At 38.9% G+C, this 26,120-nt stretch overlaps 1 protein-coding gene and 1 pseudogene across 21 annotated transcripts in view; one reads left to right on the top strand and one right to left on the bottom strand.

The window, feature by feature from the left end:
• Positions 1-26,120, bottom strand: part of Lrrc4c (leucine rich repeat containing 4C) — a 1,379,071-nt gene that overhangs the window by 534,561 nt on the left and 818,390 nt on the right. For all 21 annotated transcript variants that reach the window (XM_063283692.1, XM_063283688.1, XM_063283697.1 and 18 more), the window contains one exon: positions 4,073-4,210. The gene's annotated coding sequence lies outside the window, so the exon portion shown is untranslated. The remainder of the gene's footprint in view (positions 1-4,072; positions 4,211-26,120) is intronic.
• The window catches only part of Vps26c-ps1 (VPS26 endosomal protein sorting factor C, pseudogene 1), a 38,874-nt pseudogene continuing 20,360 nt past the window's right edge, over positions 7,607-26,120 (top strand).

Raw genomic sequence — 26,120 nt, 5'->3', positions numbered from 1 at the left:
ACAATATATACAAAGAACTCAAGAAGTGAGACTCAAGAGAGTCAAATAACTGTATTAAAATTGGGATATAGAGCTAAACAAAGAATTCTCAGCTGAGAAATATCAAAAGACTAAGAAGTACCTAAAGAAATGTTCAGCATCCTTAGTCATCAGGAAAATGCAAATCAAAGCAACCCTGAGATTCTACCTCACACCTATCAGAATAGCTAAGATCAAAAACAACAGATGCTGGTGAGGATGTCTAAAAGGAGGAATACTCGTACATTGTTGGTGGGATTACAAGCTGGTACAACCACTCTGGAAATCAGTCTGGAGGTTCCTGAGAAAATTGGATATAGTTCTACCTGAGGACCCAGCTATATCACTATTGGGCATATTCCCAATAGATGCTCTAACATACAACAAAGACACATGTTCCACTCTGTTCATAGTTGCCTTATTTGTAATATCCAGAAGCTGGGAAGAACTCGGATGCCATTCAACAGAAAATGTGGTACATCTACACAATGGCTATCAAAATACTACTAGGCTATCAAAATCAATGACTCCATGAAATGTTAAGGCTAATGGATGGAACAAGAAAATGTCATCCTGAGTGAGGTGACCCAATCACAAAAATTCACATGTGGTATGCACTCACTGAGAAGTGGATATTACCCCAAAAGCTTGAATTACCCAAGTTACAATCCACAGACCACATGAAGCTCAAGAAGGACAACCAAAGTATGGATGTGTCAGTCCTTCTTAAAAGGGGGAATAAAAATATTCACAGAGGAGATAAGGGGACAAAGTTTGGAGCAGAGACTGGAAGAATAGTCATTCAAACCCTGCCCCACCTGGGGATCCAGCCTCTATATATGCAGCCACCAGACCTAGACAATATTGATGAAGTCAAGAAGTGCATGCTGACAGGAGCCTGATATAGCTGTCTCCTGAGAGGCTCAGCCAGTGTATGACAAATACAGAGGTGAATGCTAGCAGTAAGCCATCTAACTGAGACCATGTTCCCCATTGAAGGAGTTAGAGAAAGGATTGAAGTAGCTGAAGATGCTTGCAACCCCATAAGCCCAACAATACCAACAAACCAGAGCTCCCAGGGACTAAAACACTACCGAAAACGTACACATGGACAGACTCATGACTCCAGCTGCATATGTAGCAGAGAATGGCCTTGTTGAGCACCAAAGCAGGGAGATCTCCCAGTGTAGGGGAATGTCAGGCTAGAAGAGTGGATGGTTGGGTTGGGGAACACCCTCATAGAAGAAGGGGAAAGGGATGGGATGGAGAGCTTATGGATGGGAAATCATCAGGAAAGGGAATAATATTTGAAATGTAAATAAAATATATCCAATTTTTAAAAAAAGGCAAATATAACTCAGGCCATTTTCTGAGCCTGAGCCTATTACCCATGAGCCTGGTCAGTAATTAATAAAGCCTTTTATTTATTAATATTTAAAGAAAAGAAACAGAACCTCCTGCCTGTCATAATAGCTTAATAGGAACATTTCTCCCACTAAAGCTTGAGGTGTTAAATTCCTGGTACGACAGGTAGAAGTAGAGAAGTAACTTCCATCATTTATTATCTGGACACTCTCTTCTCAACATGCATATCATAGACTACACACATATACACAGAATTTAAAAAACTAATGTTATATCTTTTTAAAATAGAGACAAAACTGTCACACAATTTTATCCAATTAAACATAAGAAAAAAAATTTCTTCATAAGAAATGTGACCTTCAGATACAGATCTCTCCTGAGAGACTCAATCAGGGCATGTCAAATACAGAGGTGAATGCTAGTAGCAAAACACTGAAATGAGGATGAATTGGAGGAATTAGAGGAAGGATTGAAAGAGCTGAAGGAGCTTGCAACCCTGTAAGAACAATAATGACAACCAACCCCAGCTTCCAGGGACTAAAGCACTACCCAAAGACTATACATGGACTGACCCAAGGCTCCAGCTGCATATGTATCAGAGAATAGCCTTGTTGGGACACCAGTGGAAGGTGAAGTCATTGTTCCTGCCCAGTTTGGACCCCCAGTGCAGAAGTATGTTGGCGGGGTGGTAAGGGGGTGTGGAGGGGTGGAACACCCTTATGGGGTAGAGGTAGGGGATAGGGGGCTTATGGACAGGAAACTGGGAAAGGGAATAAAATTTGAAATGTAAATAAAAAATCCAAAGAAATATGACCTTAACTCAACTCTTCTGAAGATAGAAAATAGGAAATAAAGATTCCACTCTTCATCATGCTACACATAGCAAGATATTTCAAACTCCCTACAAGTGTGACCTCGGAGAAGACCACATTGAGTAAGGATTTTCTTCTCTTGTAAGCAGATAAAAGGGTAAAGTGTGCACCAACCCCCTTATAGCATTCCTGAAGATGGTACATCCCTGAAATATAACAGAACAAATAAACAGAAGTTAATTAAAACAATGATAAAATCAACAATTAAAAGAAATCAGAGAATATATATATATACATATATATATATATACATATTCACATAAGAAAGTATGTGGTTGGTTGGGTGTGGAACTGAGGAAGATCTGGAAGGAATTGAGGGAAGGGAAACATTGATGGAAATATATTGTATGAAAGAAATTTGATGCCTCAGTGTAGAGGAATGGAAGGCAGGTGAGGTGGGAGTGGGTGAGTGGGTAAGGGAGCACCCTCATAGAAACAGAATAAGGGGAGATGGGATAGGAAATTTTCAGAAGTGAAATCAGGAAAGGGGATAACATTTGAAGTGTAAATAAATACAATATCCAATTAAAAAATAATAGCACACACAAAAAAAGAAAAAAGTACACATCCCTGTAAGACTCAGTACCACCTAACAATAAAGACCCTATGGCTCCCTTCTCATGGAGTCAGTAGTGGTCAAATAGATAACAAAAGACACTGTTGTTATAGTAACAATCAGGGAGATTCAAAGGTAATACAATGCAAAAGGCAATAGATGCCTATTCCAAAAGAAGTAAAGAACATTACAGGTGATAAAATGAAGAAGTTTGATATCAAAATTAACTCAAGATAACTCATTCATTTTCTCACACCATATCAACTCTAAAATATTTTGAAAAGGGCATAGAAACAATTTTCTTTGACATTAGAATACAAGTTAGAGACAGATAAATATTGACAGAAAACTGCATGAGAAAAACCTATTTGGTTTCAGGTTCCCAAATAACATTTCTTCTCATCCTTTTAAAGCACCATCAGGAATTCAAGTAAGTACTTGTTAGTTAAAATGGCAACTGCTAACTTCTCCCTTATCATGAATGGTGCTGAATATCTAAGAAATATGAACTTTCCGTTTTGTTCCATCAGAGTGAAAATTGCAGTCGAACGAGCAGGCTACTTGTGTTTCCAACAGCTAACTTGCTTTGACTCTAAAAATTATGAGATTTAACAAATAGAGGCTGGAACCAATGCTCTCGGCCCACACAGAACTATTTGTTGGGTCACTTGCAGTTTCATTCTTCTTTATAGGTTCATCCAAGCAACAACAGCTTTCCCAATAATCCAACAGAAAATACATTCATGCTGTCGCTGTATCAAGTTTTCCAATCAGCTAGCCTCCAAAGGGAGAATAAAGACAGTTACCTTTCCCAAATGCTTTGTTCCACATTAACGATCCAAATGCTGCTCTACTTTCAAAACAACAGAAAAGGTGGCACATCAGCATTTGTTCCTCCCTTTCATTCTGAATTCTGGCAGGCCCGTTTACCACCCTTTAAACTCCCAGGGCAGCAGGTGGAAACATCTGTTTGAGTAACAGTTTCACTCCCTGTCATTCTGCATAAATCTCCAGTAGTAAAAGTGTTATGAGGTGGGTACTTTCCTGTTTCTTCCTTTTGTAGCTGACTAAAGGCCGAAGTAAAGAACATGAAATGGCCAGACCTCTAGCCATATCCCGACATCCACGTGCGTACATGTGGGAGGGAACCAAAGCTGTCAGCTGTACCAAAGAAACATAATTATCTGAAAAGCAATTAACAACGGCACCGTCAATAGATCTTTGAAGGATTTCTGCGGGGTAAATTAAAGCTCTTACGTACCTGTGGCAAGTTGTCTATGTACCAGTTTTCCTGTTGGCCAAGCTTTAATCCAGTTAATTTATCGAGATTCTGAAGGGGTGTCAGGATGTCTCCATTGTGTCAAAATACATGCATTATTCTTTGTTCCTTCAGTAATTCCTATAACAGGTAAAATTAAAGTATATAATTAGGCCTACAGCGTAGTCAAGGCTACATTTTTATTACCTGTGACTTCACTAGAAGCAATTTGATTGCTGCTATTTTCACTAAGGGTAATCGCACAGAAAAGTTTCAAAATAAGTATAGTGTGTGTCATCAGGATTCTGCATCTGTACTGATAGTATATAAAAATATCTGTCTAGGCCAATCAAAGAAAATATATATTTGAATATCATATTTCAATGTATCATATTTCATTAAAATGTGCATTTAAATTGAAACACAATTATATTCTGAAGAGCATTTGACACTGAAGAGTTAACATGGATCTGGTTCTGTGATTGGTATTTCTCTAAGTATTATTTTAATAAGCACCCCTTTCCAAGAACCTGTTCTCCCTGCTCTCCAGTGAAAGTATTTCTATTAGTCTTATCATTTAAATAAAAGAAAAATCGAGTTTAATGTCAGTAAATCAAAATCTATTGCTCTCTTTCTTTATTCAAGTAAGGGAGAGAAGCACAGACTATTATTTTACTTTACTTAATTAGTCAAAATAGATTGTATGAAAATATGATCTAAGATCAAAAAACACTTTTACATTAGAACTTTGTTGAATCATAAGTAAAAACAAACTATAAAATTTATGTCATTTTTAATTACATATCTTTTATTTTTTATTTTTTTTTTATTAACGTGAGTATTTCTTATATACATTTCGAGTGTTATTCCCTTTCCTGGTTTCTGGGCAAACATCCCTCTCCCCCTCCCCTTTCTTATCACTGTTCCCCTCCCCATCCACCCCCATTGCCGCCCTCCCCCCAACAATCACGTTCACTGGGGGTTCAGTCTTAGCAGGACCCAGGGCTTCCCCTTCCACTGGTGCTCTTACTAGGATATTCATTGCTACCTATGAGGTCAGAGTCCAGGGTCAGTCCATGTATAGTCTTTAGGTAGTGGCTTAGTCCCTGGAAGCTCTGGTTGCTTGGCATTGTTGTTCATAATATCTTTTATTAATAGATATTTGTATTACTGATAAAGAAAAACAATCAGAGCATAGATTTCAGTATATCACAAGGCCTTAGAAGATGAAACCAAGATGCAGTCATTCATGGTAAACATCACACAATCTTACTAAAATTTCATAAAACAGAAAAAATGGAAAGGAAAATAGTTTCTAAGAAAAGTGAAGGATATACAAGACCTATTCCACAAAAGTCTTGTCAGTTGAGGTATCATAATGAATGACCCTTCTCTTTCAGTTTAGTGTAGGAAACTGACAAAATGCCATACATTGATAATCAGTCAGCTTGAATTTACCTTCTGCTAGTCTCTTCTTGCCCAAGCTGTGCCACAGAAACTAGCTATTCTTCCAAGCCCGAAGTGCAGCTTTCTATTTTAATAGGTGGAATCATATCCAATTCATGAAATTGGAAACCAAAACAAAGCAAATTATGAATTTGTTGAAATATTCTTCTTCAACACTATTGTGGTTATGATGAAACAGTGTTGTTGTGATAAAACACTGAAAAGGAAGAGATTTAGGGTATCTTTCATCTAATACCTGACTTTAACCATCCATCACAGGGATGAAACTCAAAGCAGGAACCTAAAAAAATGAATTTTGGTGATATATTATTTATTACTTACTCTCTGACTTGTTCTATCATGGGCTCATTTTTAGAAGATTTTTATACTGTCCAGTACCAACTTCTTAGTGATGGTAACATCTGGTAGTAGATTGGACCCTCATGAATAAATTAAAAGTCTAGTCAGCTGCACATAGATATGCTCACATTCCAGTCAAAGCAGTCAGATATCTAGGGAATTCATTAATCAAAAGTTTACTCTCAGATGACTTTAGGCGGTTTCAAGTTCACAATCAATGCTAACATGGACAGACACCATATCATTTTGAGGTTCACCTTGTTTCATCCTTAATACATTCTGTAAACATTTTGGATTTACAGAACTTATCTAAATAAACTCAATAAAAATTACATCACATAAATCAGTGGTTCTCAAACTTCCTCATGCTACAAGCATTTAATGGAGTTACTCATGTTGTGTGACCACACAACTGTAAAATTAATTGGTTGCTACTGTTGGGAGTCATCGTATAAACATATGTGTTTGTCAATGACTTTCTCAACTCCTGTGAAAAGGTCACTCAGTCCTGAAAGGGTTCAGTAACCACAGGTTGAAAACCACTGACTAAAACCATTATACTTTAAAATTTTAATGTTCTTATACTAACTAATTTTATTAAGAAGCTGTCAACCATTGTACTGCTCTTTGCCTCATTTCAAAAGATTATTATAACAAATATTAACTAACCAGAGGCTAGAGAAATAATTCAGTAGTGAAGGGGACTGCTTGACAGTCCTAGTTACAGGAGATGGCTAGTTCAGACTCAATGTCCTTCTTTTACTAGAGGACTTTGGTAGAATCAGCCTCATAGAGTTGTGATGCTTTCTGCGGTTCTAGATTTTCAGATTGCCCCTTAATGTCCATCTAATCCAGGCATTTCTCTTCATACTCTATCCTCCGTTCCTCCTTCCCATTTCTATGCCAATGTCCCCTGAATCTACTCTCAAAAGCTATCTGAAAGCTAGGTCCTCTCGATTTCACGTCCTTACCTAACATCTCTGTGGATTGCTCCGGTGGATAGGGCTGGGTCATCAACCCAACCAGAAAATCTAACACCCTGTCCTTCCTTCAACATGTGCTGAAACAATGGTGGGTCAGAGCTTGTGGACAATGGCCAGCTAATATCTATCTTGAAGTCCAATTCAAGAAAGGGAGCTCATGCTCTATACTGCCTGATGTCCAGGACACAGAAAATGTATAATGCAGAGACCTAGGGTAGAACCAAGCATGAATGCCAAGAAAGTTTAGGAAATAATTTTGAAAGATATTCTGCTATATTCCTCGATTGGTTCCTAGGCCAAAAATCGTCAGGGAGGCTTCCTCCAGTAGCTGACAGAAGCAAAGACCCTTAAGAAAACATTAAGTGGATTTCTTCTTCACAGAAGAGGGAGAGAAAGGACTGTAGAGAGGAAGAGGCTAAAGACACCAGGAAAATATGGCTCACACAGTCAATTAAGCAGGATACTTAGGGACACACAGCAACTGAAGCAGCAACCACACAGCCTTCATGGATACCCTAATTCCTCTACATAAAGGCTGTGATTGTTTAGTTTTCAGTGTTGATGGGACTCTTAACAGCAGAGATGAGAGTTTCTCTGACTCTTTTGCCTGCTTGTGAACCCTTTTTCTTCTACTGCTTTGCCTCATCTAGCTTTGATGTGAGGGTTGTGATGAGCTTCATTGGATCTTGTTACACTGTGAGGTTGATATAACTCGGAAGCCTGCTCTTTTCTGATGGGAAACGGATGAATGGTGGATCTGGAGAGTCCAGGGAACTTGTCTGATCTCTATGCGGACCAGGTATACAGATGACTTTCAGATACACAAGCATGTATACTGTTACAGCAATAAAAATTAGCCAACTATAGAAGTTTTCTAAGTTCATTTTCACTGTAATTTCCATATTCTTCCTCTATAAAATCTTCTTTATTCTGGCTTTTTGGTGAACTGATTATAACTCATGGTTCTTGCTGGTTAATAAAGTAAGAAATCGCTTAAATATCTCTTCATTTTTATCTATATGAGTTCTTATATTCTCCAATTTGTCATTTTTGATCAATTTAAAACACCATAGGTCTAGATCAGTGGTTCTCCACCTTCAGAATGATGAAATTAAATACATTTTGTTCATGTTGTGGTAACCCCCAAACCATAAAATTATGTTTCTGCTATGGTATAAGTGTAATTTTGCTACTGTCATTATCATAATGTAAATATTTGATATGCATGCTATCTGATATATGGCCCTGCAAAAATGCCATGACCCATGGGTTGTGACCCATTGGTCTGGATAGTATAGAGTGCTTTTAAAGGACAAGGCTTAGCAGGGCTCCAGGTACTGCTGAGGTCCAGACATTTCCTTCACACTTTTTCATTATTAGACACTGTACTAGATCCTAGGGCTGCATAATAAATGCAGGCCCTTTCTAACTCCAAGGTGAAGGAGATGAGGTTAAATCTTCCCTCTAAGTCCTGCATAAAGGTCTTCCACTGATATCCTGGACTTTAAAATACATCTTGACTTTCCTAAAATCATTTAGTGCATGAAATACTGAATTCAAACATGTTTAAACCATACTACTCTTTTCTATCAGAACTCACTCTTCAAACTCTTACTAAGTAGAGAAACTAAATAGATCTGTTTAAGAAAAGATACAATATTGCTTTCTTTTAAACCTTAATGTTACCTTGTGAAGTAAGTATTCTTCAATATTTAGGGATTAGAGAAATGAGCCTCAAAGAAAGTAGTGTATAGAAAATCTCATGGCACTTTTGGATAAAAATATATAACTGTATCTCATAACACAGTATTGAATATACAGATGGAGGCAGAACTCTGCAAGGCACAATGCCTCTCCAAATTCTACTACTTCTAAATCTGATTTCTCTGTCTATTTACCTAGAACCTATAACAAAGGAGAATGATCCCACTTGTATTATCTGTCAGCATCATTGAGAAAGCAGAGAACGAAGTTGCAGAGGGCCTCACTCGTTCTCTCTGTAGCCCTATTAGTCTCAATAGATTTAGTTAATCTGCTAGTCTGAAGATTTGAATGTGAGTACATTTTTTCTTCTACTTCAATATTACATGTGTTAAATATTCTCATCCTAAGGGATGACATGCAGTCGTTTTAATATTTTAAAAAGAGACTGACTATCACGATCTACAGCGAGACAAAAGATATAAAGTAGACATGAGTGTGAAGTAGAGAATGTGAGAGGAGTGAGGAGGAGTGTAGGGAAACAAGATCAAAATTCATTGTATCCGCATATGAAATTTACAACGAACTAATAGAAGTATTATATTAAAAGTTTTCACGGTTAGATTAAAATTTTCCCAATCTCAATGATGTTTTCTACTCTGCATCTATAAATAAATAAATAAATAGGAATCTGGAACACAAACACATATTCTTACAACCGTGGATTCTCTAGTAGACCCACACACAAATCAATGGACAGAATTCTTATGATTGAAAGGAAATACTAGGAGAGATTTTGGAGAGGAAAATGTTGAAAATCAATTACATTGTCATTTGTTTATTGTATAAGACTTGTGACCTCTAAAATAAAGATATACTGGATATTGTACTTTGTCCAGAAGTTCCCCTGTCTGTGTGCCCCACAGGAGTAGGAATTTTCTCCATATCTTGCAGTATGCCTGACAACTTGGGCAGGGCTCACATTCTGGAGGAGTAAGCTACCTGTCACTGGTACTGTCTTCTAGTAGAGAAACCTTAGTGCCAGCTTAGGCATAAGTAAAAATCTTAAAAATCAAAGAGATCACATGCTGTCCTTTCTGTTTGTGTCTACTCCAATCTTTTACTCATCTCTCTTCTCTACATCTGTCCCTCATTCTTCTTCACTTTTCTAAATTTTTCCTCTTTCTTTTTGGAAACATTTCTATGAGGAAACCATGGTGATAGGATGAATGCTTAGATTTAGCTTATACCATCTTATAATAAACATGGCAAACAGAGAAGACATTTGTGACTAGTGTTCCATAAAGCATAAGACTGCTTCTTTCACAGAAGGAGCAATGAGAAGTTTTCAACAGTTATCAGAAAACAGTAATCTCTAGAAAAACTCTTTATGTCCTCTCAACCATGCAGTACAGGTCTCTCACATTAGATTCCTTGGTTTCAAACCCTCAGGTCCTCAAGAGACTTTCCCCATAGGAAATTTATAGCCTTCTGTTCCTTTCAAAGACATGTAAATTCTAAAGGAATTGTGTACTGTGTAAACCTATGCTAATTTCAGTCATTATGCAGATGGCCAAGAATATTACAGGCTTGTACCTAAAAGTGTTTAGTTTTCTCCTGAGTCAAAGGTATTTGGATGAGCTATTTGTTGATCTCTTTGTTAGAATAGAGTCCATATATCACAAAATCCAAATGTGTCAAGCTTCTCCTAGGAAAATTGAATGCCCCGCAGAGCCTGGTGATTGAGCACTGTTGAATTGCAGCTTGTGTCTGAATATGAATGACAAAAGAATATTCTAAAGAAACTTTACTTTCAATTAATCATAATCTTCCACCTTTGTGCATTTTCAAATATTTCTCTATCTCTTTTCATTTTATATGCTCAATTGTAGTTCTCCTTTGTTTCCAAAATGTATATAAAAATATTTTTCATAATGTACCATATAATCCTCAACACAATTGAAAAGGAGTCAACCCTGAATGAATTTTAGGAGGAAACCAATGTTTTTTTTATTATGCATAATATGACCAAAATATTACAGCTAATATTTTGTCTCACAATTATTAAAACCAGACACTGAATTAATCTTCATGTTCTTTTCCTATTGCGTCACAGACCTAATGCTTTAATCAGTAGGCATGGGGGGTGCATTTCTAGGATATGCCAAAGACCTGGGATAAGGGGAAGCTCCAGGTTTTCTATGGGGGTAACTTTAGGTAGAATCCTTACAGACGGGAATTTGGATCCTGAAGTGGCCACCTCCTTTAGCCAGGCAGAATTCCCAGTAGAGGAGAGAAACCCACCCATAAAAACCTTTGAAAGAAAATGTGTCTGCCTACAAGATGTGAAGGGACAAAGATAAAGCAAAGAGAGAGGGAGTGGCCAACTATGACTGTCTTAAATTGAGGCACATCTCATGGGCAAGTACCAATCCCTGATACTATTAATGGTACCATGTTATGTATGCAGACGTGAGCCTAACCTCATGGTCCTCTGAGAGACAGAAACATACAGCCAAAATTTAGATGGATTTCGGTGAGTCTAGTGGAATCCTTGGGGAATGATGGACAGACTGGAAGAGGACAGGGACAGGGACTCCACAGAAATACCAACAAAAGCCAATCAGCTTGGATTCTTGGGGATGCTAAGAGAATGAGCCTGATCTGGACGTAGGACAATCCCCCAATCATATTTAGTAGAAATGGGTCCCTCAACAACTAGAGCCAGGACTGTGACAAAAACCTGCCTATGGGTCCAGTTTCCCTAATAGGGCTGCCTTGTATAGCCTCAGTGGAAGAGGATGCTCCTAGTCCTACAGTGACTTAATGAATCACGGTGGGAGTAAGATGAGAGGGGAACTCCCCTCTACTCAGAGGAGAAGGTGGGATAGCTAATAGGGGACAATGAGTTTTATGGGGGGGTTGGGATAAGGGAGCTGATATTGGAATGGAAAGTTTTTTTTTTTTTCAGTTCAGCCATGTTTCTTTTTTTTTTTTTTTTTTTTTTATTAACTTGAGTATTTCTTATATACATTTCGAGTGTTATTCCCTTTCCCGGTTTCCGGGCAAACATCCCCCTCCCCCCTCCCCTTCCTTATGGGTGTTCCCCTCCCAACCCTCCCCCCATTGCCGCCCTCCCCCCATAGACTAGTTCACTGTGGGTTCAGTCTTAGCAGGACCCAGGGCTTCCCCTTCCACTGGTGCTCTTACTAGGATATTCATTGCTACCTATGGGGTCAGAGTCCAGGGTCAGTCCATGTATAGTCTTTAGGAATGGAAAGTTAGTAAATAAAAGGAGCATTAAGGTAAATGGTTGATTTTACATCTACTTTGCCTGTGTAAATATTTTGTGACCTTCCAGTTTAAACCTGCACCCTGAGCAGACCTTGGGTGCTGGCTCAGAACACCACCTACAACACTCAGACGAAGCCCAACTCCCAGGTGCTCTGAAATGCCCAGAATAACAGGAGAGGCCACAAGATCTGCTCCAACAAGTGGCACAGTTTCTTCAGTGTCCTGAGCCGACCTTGGGAGATGGTTCCACACCCAATCAGAGGAATATTGACTTACAGATGCTCTCACAAGCCCAGGATCATAAGGGCACAGGAACCCTCACCTGGACATTGGAACAGGTTTCTTCCAGTTTGAACCTGTACCAAAAACAAACATGAGGCACTGGCTCTGCACCCATGTCTGCAACACCAAAGGAGCCTGACTACCATGTGCTCTGAAACACCCAGTATCGCAGGAGAGGCCACAACATCTGTCCTAACACCTGTAGTAACTGGGTCCCCCTAAATCCAGAGAAACAGGGACCCCAACCTGGCTAATGGCATGGGTTCCTTCCCATCTGAACCTGGACCCAGAGAAGACTTGGGGTGCTGGCTCTGCATACATTCTTACAACACCCAGAGGGAGCCCGACTCCCAGATACTCTGAAACATCCAGGATCACAGAGGAAGCTCTACTCCCAGGAGATAAGACACGACCAGGTGCATTGGAGCTCTGATTCACTCAAGATCAAAGTTGAGGCCACAACAGCTTCCCCAACACCCAGCATAACTGGTACCACCACAGAAATCAGGGAAACTCAAACCTCTGTCCTGCCAGAGACACAGGTTCCTTTCAGCTTGCACCTGTGCCATGAGAAATTCTAGGGCTCTGACATCCCAACCACATCTGCAACACCCTTGGAAAGTTTGAATCCCAAGAGCTCTGAAACACCCAGGATCTCAGGATCATAGGATTCCAGAACCACAGGATCACAGAGATAGCTGGACTCTGAGGAATCCTGACACAACCAGGATCACAGCAGGGGCAGACTCTAGTCAGAGACAGCAAAGATAGGTAGCACTAGAAATAACCAGATGGCAAGAAGCAAGCACAATAACATAAGCAACAGAAATCAAGGCCACATGGAATCATCAGAACCCAGTTCTCCCACTACAGCAAGTCCTGGATGCCCAAACACACCTGAAAAGCAAGATTTGGATTTAAAATCCCATCTTGTGATAATGACAGACGACTTAAGGAAGGACATAAATAACTCCCTTAAAGAAATACTGGAGAACACAGTAAACAAGTAGATGCCCTAAAAGAGGAAACACAAAAATTCCTTAAAGAGTTAGAGGAAACCGAACCAAACCAGTGAAGGAAGTGAACAAAACAATCCAGGATCAGAATATGGAAATAGAAACAAAAGGACATCACAAACTGGAGATAGAAAACTTAGGAAAGAGATCAGGAGTCATAGATGCACGTACCACCAACCAAATACAAGAGATAGAAGAGAGACTCTCAGGTACAAAAGATATATAGAAAACATTGATACAACATTCAAAGAAAATGCAAAATGCAAAAAAAAAACTCCTAACCCAAAACATCCAGGAGATCCAAAGCACAGTGAGAACACCAAATCTAGGATAACGGGTATAAAAGTGAGGGAAGATTCCCAACTTAAAGTATCAGTAAATGTTTTCAGCAAAATTACAGAAAACTTCCCTAACCTAAATTAAGAGATGCCCATGAACATACAAGAAGCCTACAAAACTCTAAATAGACTAGACTAGAAAAAAACTTATTCCTTCACAAAATAATCAAGAATATTAAAAGCAGTACAGGAAAAATGCCAAGTAACATATAAAGATAGACATATCAGATTATACCAGAATTCTCACCAGAGACTATGAAAGCCATAATATCCTGGAGAGATATCACACAGATCCTAAGAGAATACAAATGCCAGCCCAGGCTACTATACCCAGAAAAACTCTCAACATTGGATGGAGAAACCAAGATATTATATAACAAAAACAAAATTACACACTACCTTTCCATCAATCCAGCCCTATAAAGGATAATAGATGGAAAACTCCAACACAAGGAAGGAAACTACACCCTAGAAAAAGCAAAAAAGTAATTTTCTTTCAAAACACTCAAAAGAACAGAGACTCAAAAACATAATTCCACCCCTAACAACAAAAATAACAGGAAGCAACAACCACTTTTTCTTAATATCTCTTAACATCAATGGACTCAATGCCCCAATAAAAAGACATAAACACCGAAAGCTCTAGAACAAAAAGAAACAAATATACCTGAGTACTTAAACAGGACACAGCATTTTGCATACAGCAAATGAACCTCAGTTACAAAGGCAGACACTACCTCAGAGTAAAAGACTGGGAAAATATTTTCCAAGAAAATGGTACCAAGAAACACACTGGAGTAGTCATGCTAATATTGAATACAATCAACTTTCAACCAAAAGTAATCAAAAAAGATTAGGACAGAAACTTGATACTCATCAAAAGAAAAATCTACCAATATGAACTCTTGATTCTGAACATCTAAGCTACAAATGCAAGGGAAACCACATTCATAAAAGAAACTTTATTAAATCTCAGAGCATATATTACACTATGCACAATAATACTTGGAGACTTCAACACCCCACTTTCAGCAAGGGGCAGATCATAGAAACAGAAACTAAACAGAGACACCGTGAAACTAACAGAAGTTATGAACCACATGGATTTAATGGATATTTATAGAGTATTTGATCTTAAAACACAAGAATATACCTTTGTCTTAGCACCTCATGGTACCTTCTCCATAGCTGACTATATATTTGGTCACAAAATAGGCCTCAACAGATAAAATGCATCCTATCTGATAACCACAAACTTAGACTGGTCTTTAATAACAACAAAACAACAGAAAGCTCACATATACAAGAAAAGTGAACAACACTCAACTCACTGATAACTTGGTCACGGAAGAAATAAAGAAAGTAAAGACATTTTTAGAATTTAATCAAAATAAATCACAACTTACTAAAACTTATAGAACACAATGAAAGCAGTGCTACAAGGAAAACACATAGCTCTGAGTGCCTCCAAAGTGAAACTGGAGAGAGCATACACTAGCAGCTTGACAGAACACTTGAAAGCTCTAGAACGAAAAGAAACAAATATACCCAAGAAGAGTAGATGGCAGGAAATACTCAAACTCAGTGCTGTAATCAACCAAGTAGAAACAAAAAGAACTATACAAAGAATCAACAAAACCAGGTTTTTCCTTTGAGAAAACCAACAATATAGATAAACCCTTAGCTAGACTCACCAGAAGGTACAGAGCCAATACCCATATTAATAAAATCAGAAAGCAAAAGGGGGACAAAGCAACAGAAACCAAGGAAATTAAAAAAAATAATTATCAGATTCTACTACGAAAGCCAATACTCAACAAATCTGGAAGATCTGGATGAAGTGGACAATTTTCTAGACAAATGCCACATACCAAAGTTAAATCAGGATGAGATAAGTCATCTAAACAGACCCATAACTCCTAAAGAAGTAGAAGCATATAGAGGGGGAGGAGGAAGAGTTAGGGGGATGTTGGCCCTATAACCGAGAAAGGGAATGACAATCAAAATGTAAATAAGAAATACTCAAGTTAATAAAGATAAAAAAAGAAGTAGAAGCAGTCATTAATGTCTCCAAATCAAGAAAAACCAAGGACCAGAAGGGTTTAGTACAGAGTTCCAACAAATCTTCAAAGAAGACCTACTACCAATACTATCCAAACTCTTTCAGAAAATAGGAACAGAAAGAACACTTTCCAGTTTGATCTATGAAGGCACAGTTATACTTATACCTAAATCACAGAAAGACCTAAGGAAAGAGAACTTCCGACCAATTTCCCTTATGAATATCGATGCAAAAATATTCCATGAAATTCTAACAAGCTGAATCTAAGAACACATCAAAACAATCATCCATCATGATCAAGTAGGCTTCATCCCAGGGATGCAGGCATAGTTCAATATATGGAAATCCATAAACGTAATCCAATATAAACAGACTCAAAGAAAATAACTATATGAACCTTTCATTAGATGCTGAGAAAGCTTTGATAAATTTCAACACCCTTTCCTGTTAAAAATCTTGGAAAGATAAGGAATTCAAGGCCCACACCTAAACATAGTAAAAGAAATATACAGCAAATCAGTAGCCAACATGAAACTAAATGTAGAGATAATTAACGTAATGCTGCCAAAATTGAGGACAAGTCAAGGTTCCCCAATCTCCCCACATCTATTCAATATAGTACTTGAAGTGCTAGATTGAACAATAAGACAACAAGAAGAGATCAAGTGGATACAAATTGGAAAAGCTAATTAAAGGTATCACTATTCACAGATGACATGATAGTGTATACATAAGTGACCCCAAAAAAATCTATCAGCGAATTTCTTCAACTCATCATCAACTTCAGCAAAGTGGCCAGATATAAAATTAACTCAAATAAAAAAGTAGCATCCCTTTATTCAAATGATAAACAGGCTTCGAATGAAATTAGGAAAACAACTCCCTTTACAATAGCCACAAATAGTATAAAATATCTTGGGGTAACTCTAACCAAACATGTAAAAAATCTGTTTGGTAAGAACTTCAAGTCACTCAAGAAGCAAATTGAAGAAGATCTTAGAAAATGGAGAGATCAACACCCGCGGATCCCGGCCCACAACAGCTCTCTGCTCCCAAACCCCGTGGGAGAGAGACCTCACTGCCTGGTCAGGTGGGCACTCCTGAGGCTGCAGAGCGGAAGAGACCACAAACACTGCCCACGCCCCTGCCCACATCCCTGGCCCAAGAGGAAACTGTATACAGCCTCTGGGTTCCCGTGGGGGAGGGCCCAGGAGCAGCAGGACCCCTGCGCCTGAGACACCGCCAGAACCTGAAGGAAACAGACTGGATAAACAGTTCTCTGCACCCAAATCCCGTGGGAGGGAGAGCTAAACCTACAGAGAGGCAGACACGCCTGGGAAACCAGAAGAGACTGCACTCTGCACACATCTCAGACGCCAGAGGAAAACACCAAACGCCATCTGGAACCCTGGTGCACGGAGGCTCCCAGAAAGAGTGGCGCAGATCTTCCTGGTTGCTGCCACCGCGGAGAGGTCGTAGGCAGCACCCCACGAACAAACTTGAGCTTCGGGACCATAGGTAAGACCAACCTTTCTGCTGCAAGAGACCTGCCTGGTGAACACCAGACACAGGCCCACAGGAACAGCTGAACACCTGTAGATAGGAAAAACTACACGCCCGAAAGCAGAACATTCTGTCCCCATAACTGGCTGAAAGAAAACAGGAAAACAGTTTTACAGCACTCCTGACACACAGGCTTATAGGACAGTCCAGCCACTGTCAGAAATAGCAGAACAAACTAACACTAGAGATAATCTGATGGCGAGAGGCAAGCGCAGGAACTCAAGCAACAGAAACCAAGACTACCTGGCATCATCGGAGCACAATTCTCCCACCTAAGCAAACACGGAATATCCAAACACACCAGAAAAGCAAGATCTAGTTTCAAAATCATGTTTGATGATGATGCTGGAGGACTTCAAGAAAGATGTGAAGAACTCCCTTAGAGAACAAGTAGAAGCCTACAGAGAGGAATAGCAAAAATCCCTGAAAGTATTCCAGGAAATCAAAAATAAACAAGTAGAAGCCCATAAAGAGGAGTCACAAAAATCCCTGAAAGAATTCCAGGAAAACACAATCAAACAGTTGAAGGAATTAGAAATGGAAATAGAAGCAATCAAGAAAGAACACATGGAAACAACCATGGATATAGAAAACCAAAAGAAGAGACAAGAAGCTGTAGATACGAGCTTCACCAACAGAATACAAGAGATGGAAGAGAGAATCTCAGGAGCAGAAGATTCCATAGAAATCATTGACTCAACTGTCAAAGATAATGTAAAGCAGAAAAAGCTACTGTTCCAAAACATACAGGAAATCCAGGACTCCATGAGAAGATCAAACTTAAGGATAATAGGTATAGAAGAGAGTGAAGACTCCCAGCTCAAAGGACCAGTAAATATCTTCAACAAAATCATAGAAGAAAACTTACCTAACCTAAAAAAAGAGATACCCATAGGCATACAAGAAGCCTACAGAACTCCAAATAGATTGGACCAGAAAAGAAACACCTCCCGTCACATAATAGTCAAAACACCAAACGCACAAAATAAAGAAAGAATATTAAAATCAGTAAGGGAAAAAGGTCAAGTAACATATAAAGGCAGACCTATCAGAATCACACCAGACTTTTCGCCAGAAACTATGAAGGCCAGAAGATCCTGGACAGATGTCATACAGACCCTAAGAGAACACAAATGCCAGCCCAGGTTACTGTATCCTGCAAAACTCTCAATTAACATAGATGGAGAAACCAAGATATTCCATGACAAAACCAAATTTACACAATATCTTTCTACAAATCCAGCACTACAAAGGATAATAAATGGTAAAGCACAACATAAGGAGGCAAGCTATACCCTAGAAGAAGCAAGAAACTAATCGTCTTGGCAACAAAACAAAGAGAAGAAAAGCACACAAACATAACCTCACATCCAAATATGAATATAACAGGAAGCAATAATCACTATTCCTTAATATCTCTCAACATCAATGGCCTCAACTCCCCAATAAAAAGACATAGATTAACAAACTGGATACGCAACGAGGACCCTGCATTCTGCTGCCTACAGGAAACACACCTCAGAGACAAAGACAGACACTACCTCAGAGTGAAAGGCTGGAAAACAACTTTCCAAGAGAATGGTCAGAAGAAGCAAGCTGGAGTAGCCATTCTAATATCAAGTAAAATCAATTCCAACTAAAATTCATCAAAAAAGATAAGGAAGGACACTTCATATTCATCAAAGGAAAAATCCACCAAGATGAACTCTCAATCCTAAATATCTATGCCCCAAATACAAGGGCACCTACATACATAAAAGAAACCATACTAAAGCTCAAAACACGCATTGCACCTCACACAATAATAGTAGGAGATTTCAACACCCCACTGTCATCAATGGACAGATCATGGAAACAGAAATTAAAAAGAGACGTAGACAGACTAAGAGAAGTCATGAGCCAAATGGACTTAACAGATGTTTACAGAACATTCTATCCTGAAGCAAAAGGATATACCTTCTTCTCAGCTCCTCATGGTACTTTCTCCAAAATTGACCATATAATTGGTCAAAAAACGGGCCTCGACAGGTACAGAAAGATAGAAATAATTCCATGCATGCTATCGGACCACCACGGCCTAAAACTGGTCTTCAATATCAATTAGGGAAGAATGCCCACATATACGTGGAAATTGAACAGTACTCTACTCAATGATAACCTGGTCAAGGAAGAAATAAAGAAAGAAATTAAAGACTTTTTAGAATTTAATGAAAATGAAGGTACAACATACCCAAACTTATGGGACACAATGAAAGCTGTGCTAAGAGGAAAACTCATAGAGCTGAGTGCCTACAGAAAGAAACAGGAAAGAGCATGTGTCAGCAGCTTGACAGCACACCTAAGATCTCTAGAACAAAAAGAAGCAAATACACCCAGGAGGAGTAGAAGGCAGGAAATAATCAAACTCAGAGCTGAAATCAACCAAGTAGAAACAAAAAGGACCATAGAAAGAATCAACAGAACCAAAAGTTGGTTCTTTGAGAAAATCAACAAGATAGATAAACGCTTAGCCAGACTAACGAGAGGACACAGAGAGTGTATCCAAATTAACAAAATCAGAATTGAAAAGGGAGACATAACTACAGATTCAGAGGAAATTCAAAAAATCATCAGATCTTACCATAAAAGCCTATATTCAACAAAACTTGAAAATCTTCAGGAAATGGACAATTTCCTAGACAGATACCACGTACCGAAGTTAAATCAGGAGCAGATCAACCAGATAAACAACCCCATAACTCCTAAGGAAATAGAAGCAGTCATTAAAGGTCTCCCAACCAAAAAGAGTCCAGGTCCAGACGTGTTTAGTGCAGAATTCTATCAAACCTTCATAGAAGACCTCATACCAATATTATCCAAACTATTCCACAAAATTGAAACAGATGGAGCCCTACCGAATTCCTTCTACGAAGCCACAATTACTCTTATACCTAAACCACACAAAGACCCAACAAAGAAAGAGAACTTCAGACCAATTTCTCTTATGAATATCGACGCAAAAATACTCAATAAAATTCTGGCAAACCGAATCCAAGAGCACATCAAAACAATCATCCACCATGACCAAGTAGGCTTCATCCCAGGCATGCAGGGATGGTTTAATATACGGAAAACCATCAACGTGATCCATTATATAAACAAACTGAAAGAACAAAATCACATGATCATTTCATTAGATGCTGAGAAAGCATTTGAAAAATTCAAGACCCCTTCATGATAAAAGTCCTGGAAAAAATAGGAATTCAAGGCCCATACCTGAACATAGTAAAAGCCATATACAGCAAACCAGTTGCTAACATTAAACTAAATGGAGAGAAACTTGAAGCAATCCCACTAAGATCAGGGACTAGACAAGGCTGCCCACTCTCTCCCTACTTATTCAATATAGTTCTTGAAGTTCTAACCAGAGCAATCAGACAACAAAAGGATGTCAAGGGGATACAGATCGGAAAAGAAGAAGTCAAAATATCACTATTTGCAGATGATATGATAGTATATTTAAGTGATCCCAAAAGTTCCAAAAGAGAACTACTAAAGCTGATAAACAACTTCAGCAAAGTGGCTGGGTATAAAATTAACTCAAATAAATCAGTAGCCTTCCTCTACACAAAAGAGAAAGAAGCCGAGAAAGAAATTAGGGAAACGACACCCTTCATAATAGACCCAAATAATATAAAGAACCACGGTATGACTTTAACCAAGCAAGTAAAAGGTTTGTACAATAAGAACTTCAAGACACTGAAGAAAGAAATTGAAGAAGACCTCAGAAGATGGAAAGATCTCCCATGCTCATGGATTGGCAGGATTAATATAGTAAAAATGGCCATTTTACCAAAAGCGATTTACAGATTCAATGCAATCCCCATCAAAATACCAATCCAATTCTTCAAAGAGTTAGACAGAACAATTTGCAAATTCATTTGGAATAACAAAAAACCCAGGATAGCTAAAATTATCCTCAACAATAAAAGGACTTCAGGGGGAATCACTATCCCTGAACTCAAGCAGTATTACAGAGCAATAGTTATAAAAACTGCATGGTATTGGTACAGAGATAGACAGATAGACCAATGGAACAGAATTGAAGACCCAGAAATGAACCCACACACGTATGGTCACTTGATTTTTGACAAAGGAGTCAAAACCATCCAATGGAAAAAAGATAGCATTTTCAGCAAATGGTGCTGGTTCAACTGGAGGTCAACATGTAGAAGAATGCAGATCGATCCATGCTTATCACCCTGTACAAAGCTTATGTCCAAGTGGATCAAGGACATCCACATCAAACCTGATACACTCAAACTAATAGAAGAAAAACTAGGGAAGCATCTGGGACACATGGGCACTGGAAAAAATTTCCTGAACAAAACACCAATGGCTTATGCTCTAAAATCAAGAATCGACAAATGGGATCTCATAAAACTGCAAAGCTTCTGTAAGGCAAAGGATACTGTGGTTAGGACAAAACAGCAACCAACAGATTGGGAAAAGATCTTTACCAATCCTACAACAGATAGAGGCCTTATATCCAAAATATACAAAGAACTCAAGAAGTTAGACCGCAGGGAGACAAATAACCCTATTAGAAAATGGGGTTCAGAGCTAAACAAACAATTCACAGCTGAGGAATGCCGAATGGCTGAGAAACACCTAAAGAAATGTTCAACATCTTTAGTCATAAGGGAAATGCAAATCAAAACAACCCTGAGATTTCACCTCACACCAGTGAGAATGGCTAAGATCAAAAACTCAGGTGACAGCAGATGCTGGCGAGGATGCTGAGAAAGAGGAACACTCCTCCATTGTTGGTGGGATTGCAGACTGGTACAACCATTCTGGAAATCAGTCTGGAGGTTCCTCAGAAAATTGGACATTGAACTGCCTGAGGATCCAGCTATACCTCTCTTGGGCATATACCCAAAGATGCCCCAACATATAAAAAAGACATGTGCTCCACTATGTTCATTGCAGCCTTATTTATAATAGCCAGAAGCTGGAAAGAACCCAGATGCCCTTCAACAGAGGAATGGATACAGAAAATGTGGTATATCTACACAATGGAATATTACTCAGCTATCAAAAATAATGACTTTATGAAATTCATAGGCAAATGGTCAGAACTGGAAAATATCATCCTGAGTGAGGTTACCCAATCACAGAAAAACACACATGGTATGCACTCATTGATAAGTGGCTATTAGCCCAAATGCTTGAATTACCCTAGATGCCTAGAACAAATCAAACTCAAGATGGATGATCAAAATATGAATGCTTCACTCCTTCTTTAAAAGGGGAACAAGAATACCCTTGGTAGGGAATAGAGAGGCAAAGATTAAAACAGACACAGAAGGAACACCCATTCAGAACCTGCCCCACATGTGGCCCATGCATATACAGCTATCCATTTAGACAAGATGGATGAAACAAAGAAGTGCAGGCCGACAGAAGCCGGAGCCGGACGTAGATGTCTCCCGAGAGACACAGCCAGAATACAGCAAACACAGAGGCGTATGCCAGCAGCAAACAACTGATTTGAGAATAGGACCCCCGTTGAAGGAATCAGAGAAAGAACTGGAAGAGCTTGAAGGGGCTTGAGACCCCATATGTACAACAATGCCAAGCAACCAGAGCTTCCAGGGACTAAGCCACTACCTAAAGACTATACATGGACTGACCCTGGACTCTGACCTCATAGGTAGCAATGGATATCCTAGTAAGAGCACCAGTGGAAGGGGAAGCCCTGGGTCCTGCTAAGACTGAACCCCCAGTGAACTAGATTGTTGGGGAGAGGGCGGCAAAAGGGGGAGGATGGGGAGGGGAATACCCATAAAGAAGCGGAGGGGGGAGGGGGATGTTTGCCTGGAAACCGGGAAAGGGAATAACACTCAAAATGTATATAAGAAATACTCAAGTTAATAAAAAAAAAGATTTAAAAAAATAAAAAAAGAAATTTCTGTAATCCAGCTTTAACTCATATTAACCAATTACACCTGTAAAGACCTAATTCCTAAATAAGAGAACACCTTGCAGTTTCATCCAGAAAAATTAAAAGAAAATATATGTTTGTGTGTCTTTCCCCCAAAGTCTTGCTTTGTTTATTCACAGCTCTACCCATTACCTAGGAGTTCAGAATTTAGAGTCCAGTGCATAAACCAAGCACATAAGTGTATATAATACCTGTGATCAGCTCAGAGAGTTTGGAATATTGACAGCACTCAGAATGATGTGCTGAAGGCAGGTCATAGTCACCCACTGGAAGTGAACAGGGCATTTCCTCCCAACTTGAGGTTGAGGAACATCATATGGTTAGTTGCAACTGATTGTCATGAGTGTAGCTACAACACAGAAATTGGCAAAAGCTGACCTTCTGTTTTGTTTTTGTTTTTGTTTTTTCTGGAGAATCAGTTTGCTAACATAGCTCTGAATAAACCCTGATGGCCTGTGTCTCTTGTGATGGGTCCCCCCTCCTCTCCAGTCAGTCAGCCTTACTGGACATTATCAGCAAATACTGGTCCCTTTACTTCATTCATTCCACACTTACTAGTTGAAATTCTTCTGTAGTGAATTTCTTCAGTTCCTTCTCCTTGTTTATTTATTCATTCAGGTATTTTTTTTGTCTTTTGAAAATGCCTTAACTGCTTAATAGCAGATTTATATTCACAGTCCACTTGAGTTAATATAATATATTGTAAACAACATGTATTGTTGAAGAAAACCAAATCAGTGTATGATGCCATCTTATGTTAATTTATTTTTGCTTGAACTATGGGCTAGAGTTTCTACTGTGAACCATTTAAATAGGTTATTCATCGATCAGGGTGTGTAGCATCTCTTGAGGATGATCTGTATGATATATATTTGTACCTCTTTGGCAATTTAAGCTGAGCATACGCACTGTCTGAGGCTATGTAAGTAGCCTCCCATCCATGTGAGTCTTGATGCAGTGTGACTATTAAAACATCGCCCAAATACAAAAAAAAAAAAAAAAAAGAAAAGAAAATGGAGAGTTCTCCCATGCTCATGGATTGACAGAATTAACATAGTAAAAGTATCCATCCTACTAAAGGCAATCTACAGATTCAATGTAATCCTCAACACAATTCTTCAACGACATGGAAAAAGCAATAATCGAATTCAACTGGAAAGGCAATAAAACATCAGGATAAAGAAAAGAATTCTTAATATAAGAGATCAACTGGGGGAATCACCATCCCTGACCTCAAGCTCTACTAAAGAGCAATAATGACGATAGCTGCATGATATTGGTAAAGAGACAGACAGGTTGATCAGTAGGATAAAATTGATGACCCAGAAATAGAACCACACAATTATGCCCACTTTATTTTTGACAAAGAAACCTAAAATATAGAAAAGAGAAAGCATCTTGAATAAATGGTGCTGGTCTAACTGGCTGTCTGTATTTAGAAAAATAAAAATAGTCCCATATTTGTCACCATGCATAAAGCTCAAATACAAGTGGATCAAGAACCTCAACATAAAAACAGATGCACTCAATCTAGTAAAAGAGGAAGTGGGAAAACGCCTTAAACTCATTGGCATGGAGGGAAATTTCCTAAACAGAACTCCAGTGGCTCATGGTCTAATTTCAAGTATTGATAAATAGAACCTCATGAAACTGGAAATCTTCTGAAAGGCAAAGGACATAGTCAATAAGACAAAACAGCAACCTACAGATTGGGGGAAAAATCTTTACTAACCCCACCTCCTATAGAGGGCTAATATCCAAAATATGTAAAGAACTCTACACCAAAAAAAAACAAACAACCCAATCAAAGAAATGGGGTATAGAATCTCAAGTGGCTGAGAAACACCTAAAGAAATGTTCAGAGTCCTTGGTGATCAGAGAAATGCAAACTAAAACGATCCTGAGATTTTACCTTACACAAGTCAGAATGTCTAAGAACAAAACCTCAGGTGACAACACATGTTGGCAAGGTGTGGAGAAAGAAGAACACTCCTCCATTGCTGGTGGGATTGCAAACTTGTACAATCACTCTGGAAATCAATTGTAGTTTCATCAAAAAATTGGAAGTAGACCTACCTAAAGACCCAGAAATACCACTCTTGGGAATATACCCAAAAGATACCTGATCAGGCCACAGGGGCACATGTTCCATTATGTTCATATACACCTTATTTGTGATAGCCAGCACCTGGAAACAACCCAGATATACCACGAAGAAAGAATGGATACAGAAAATGTAGTTCATTTACACAATGGGATACTACTCAGCTATTAAGAACATGGGCATCCTGAGTTTTGCAGGTAAATAAATGAAACTAGAAAATACGAGTGAGATAACTCAGACCCAAAAGGACATGCACAGTATGTTCTCACTAATAAGTGGACATTACACACACACACACACACACACACACACACACACACACCACACACCACACACACACACACACACATGAACACACACACATACTCACACACACATATATGTGTATATGTATATATACCCAAGATACAGTTCACAGAAAGTAAAAAGGTCAACAAGGACACCTCAGTCCTACTTGGGAAGGAGAATAAAGCAAACACAAGGGGCAGGGAGTGAGGAACATGGGAGCAAAAGGGGTATGGGAGGTAGGGAGGGGAACATGATCTAGTATTGGATGTGGGAAAAGACCTGAGAGCCCTAAGGGCCAGCAGAAAGAATGGAAACACTTGACCTCAGGAGAAAGGACAATGAGAGGACCCTCCAGAATGTACAAGAGACCTGGGAAGTAAGAGACTTTCAGGACTCAAAGGGAGGGAGGGACCTTAGATGAAATGTCCTACAATGGGGAGAGAGAATTCATTGAGCCCACCTCCAGCAAAAAGACAGGGCATCAAGTGAGGGACAGTGTTGCTACCCACAGTCAAATTTATGACCCATAATTCTTCCTGTCTGAAAGAAATGCAGGGATGGAAATGGAGAAGAGCCTGAGGAGAAGGTCCAGCTATAGGCCCAAAGTGATATCCAGATCATGAGCAGG

The sequence above is a fragment of the Rattus norvegicus genome, chromosome 3 (assembly GCF_036323735.1).
Source record: "Rattus norvegicus strain BN/NHsdMcwi chromosome 3, GRCr8, whole genome shotgun sequence".
In the NCBI taxonomy this organism is placed as follows: Eukaryota; Metazoa; Chordata; class Mammalia; order Rodentia; family Muridae; genus Rattus; species Rattus norvegicus.
This window is presented reverse-complemented; position numbering and strand designations above follow the sequence as displayed.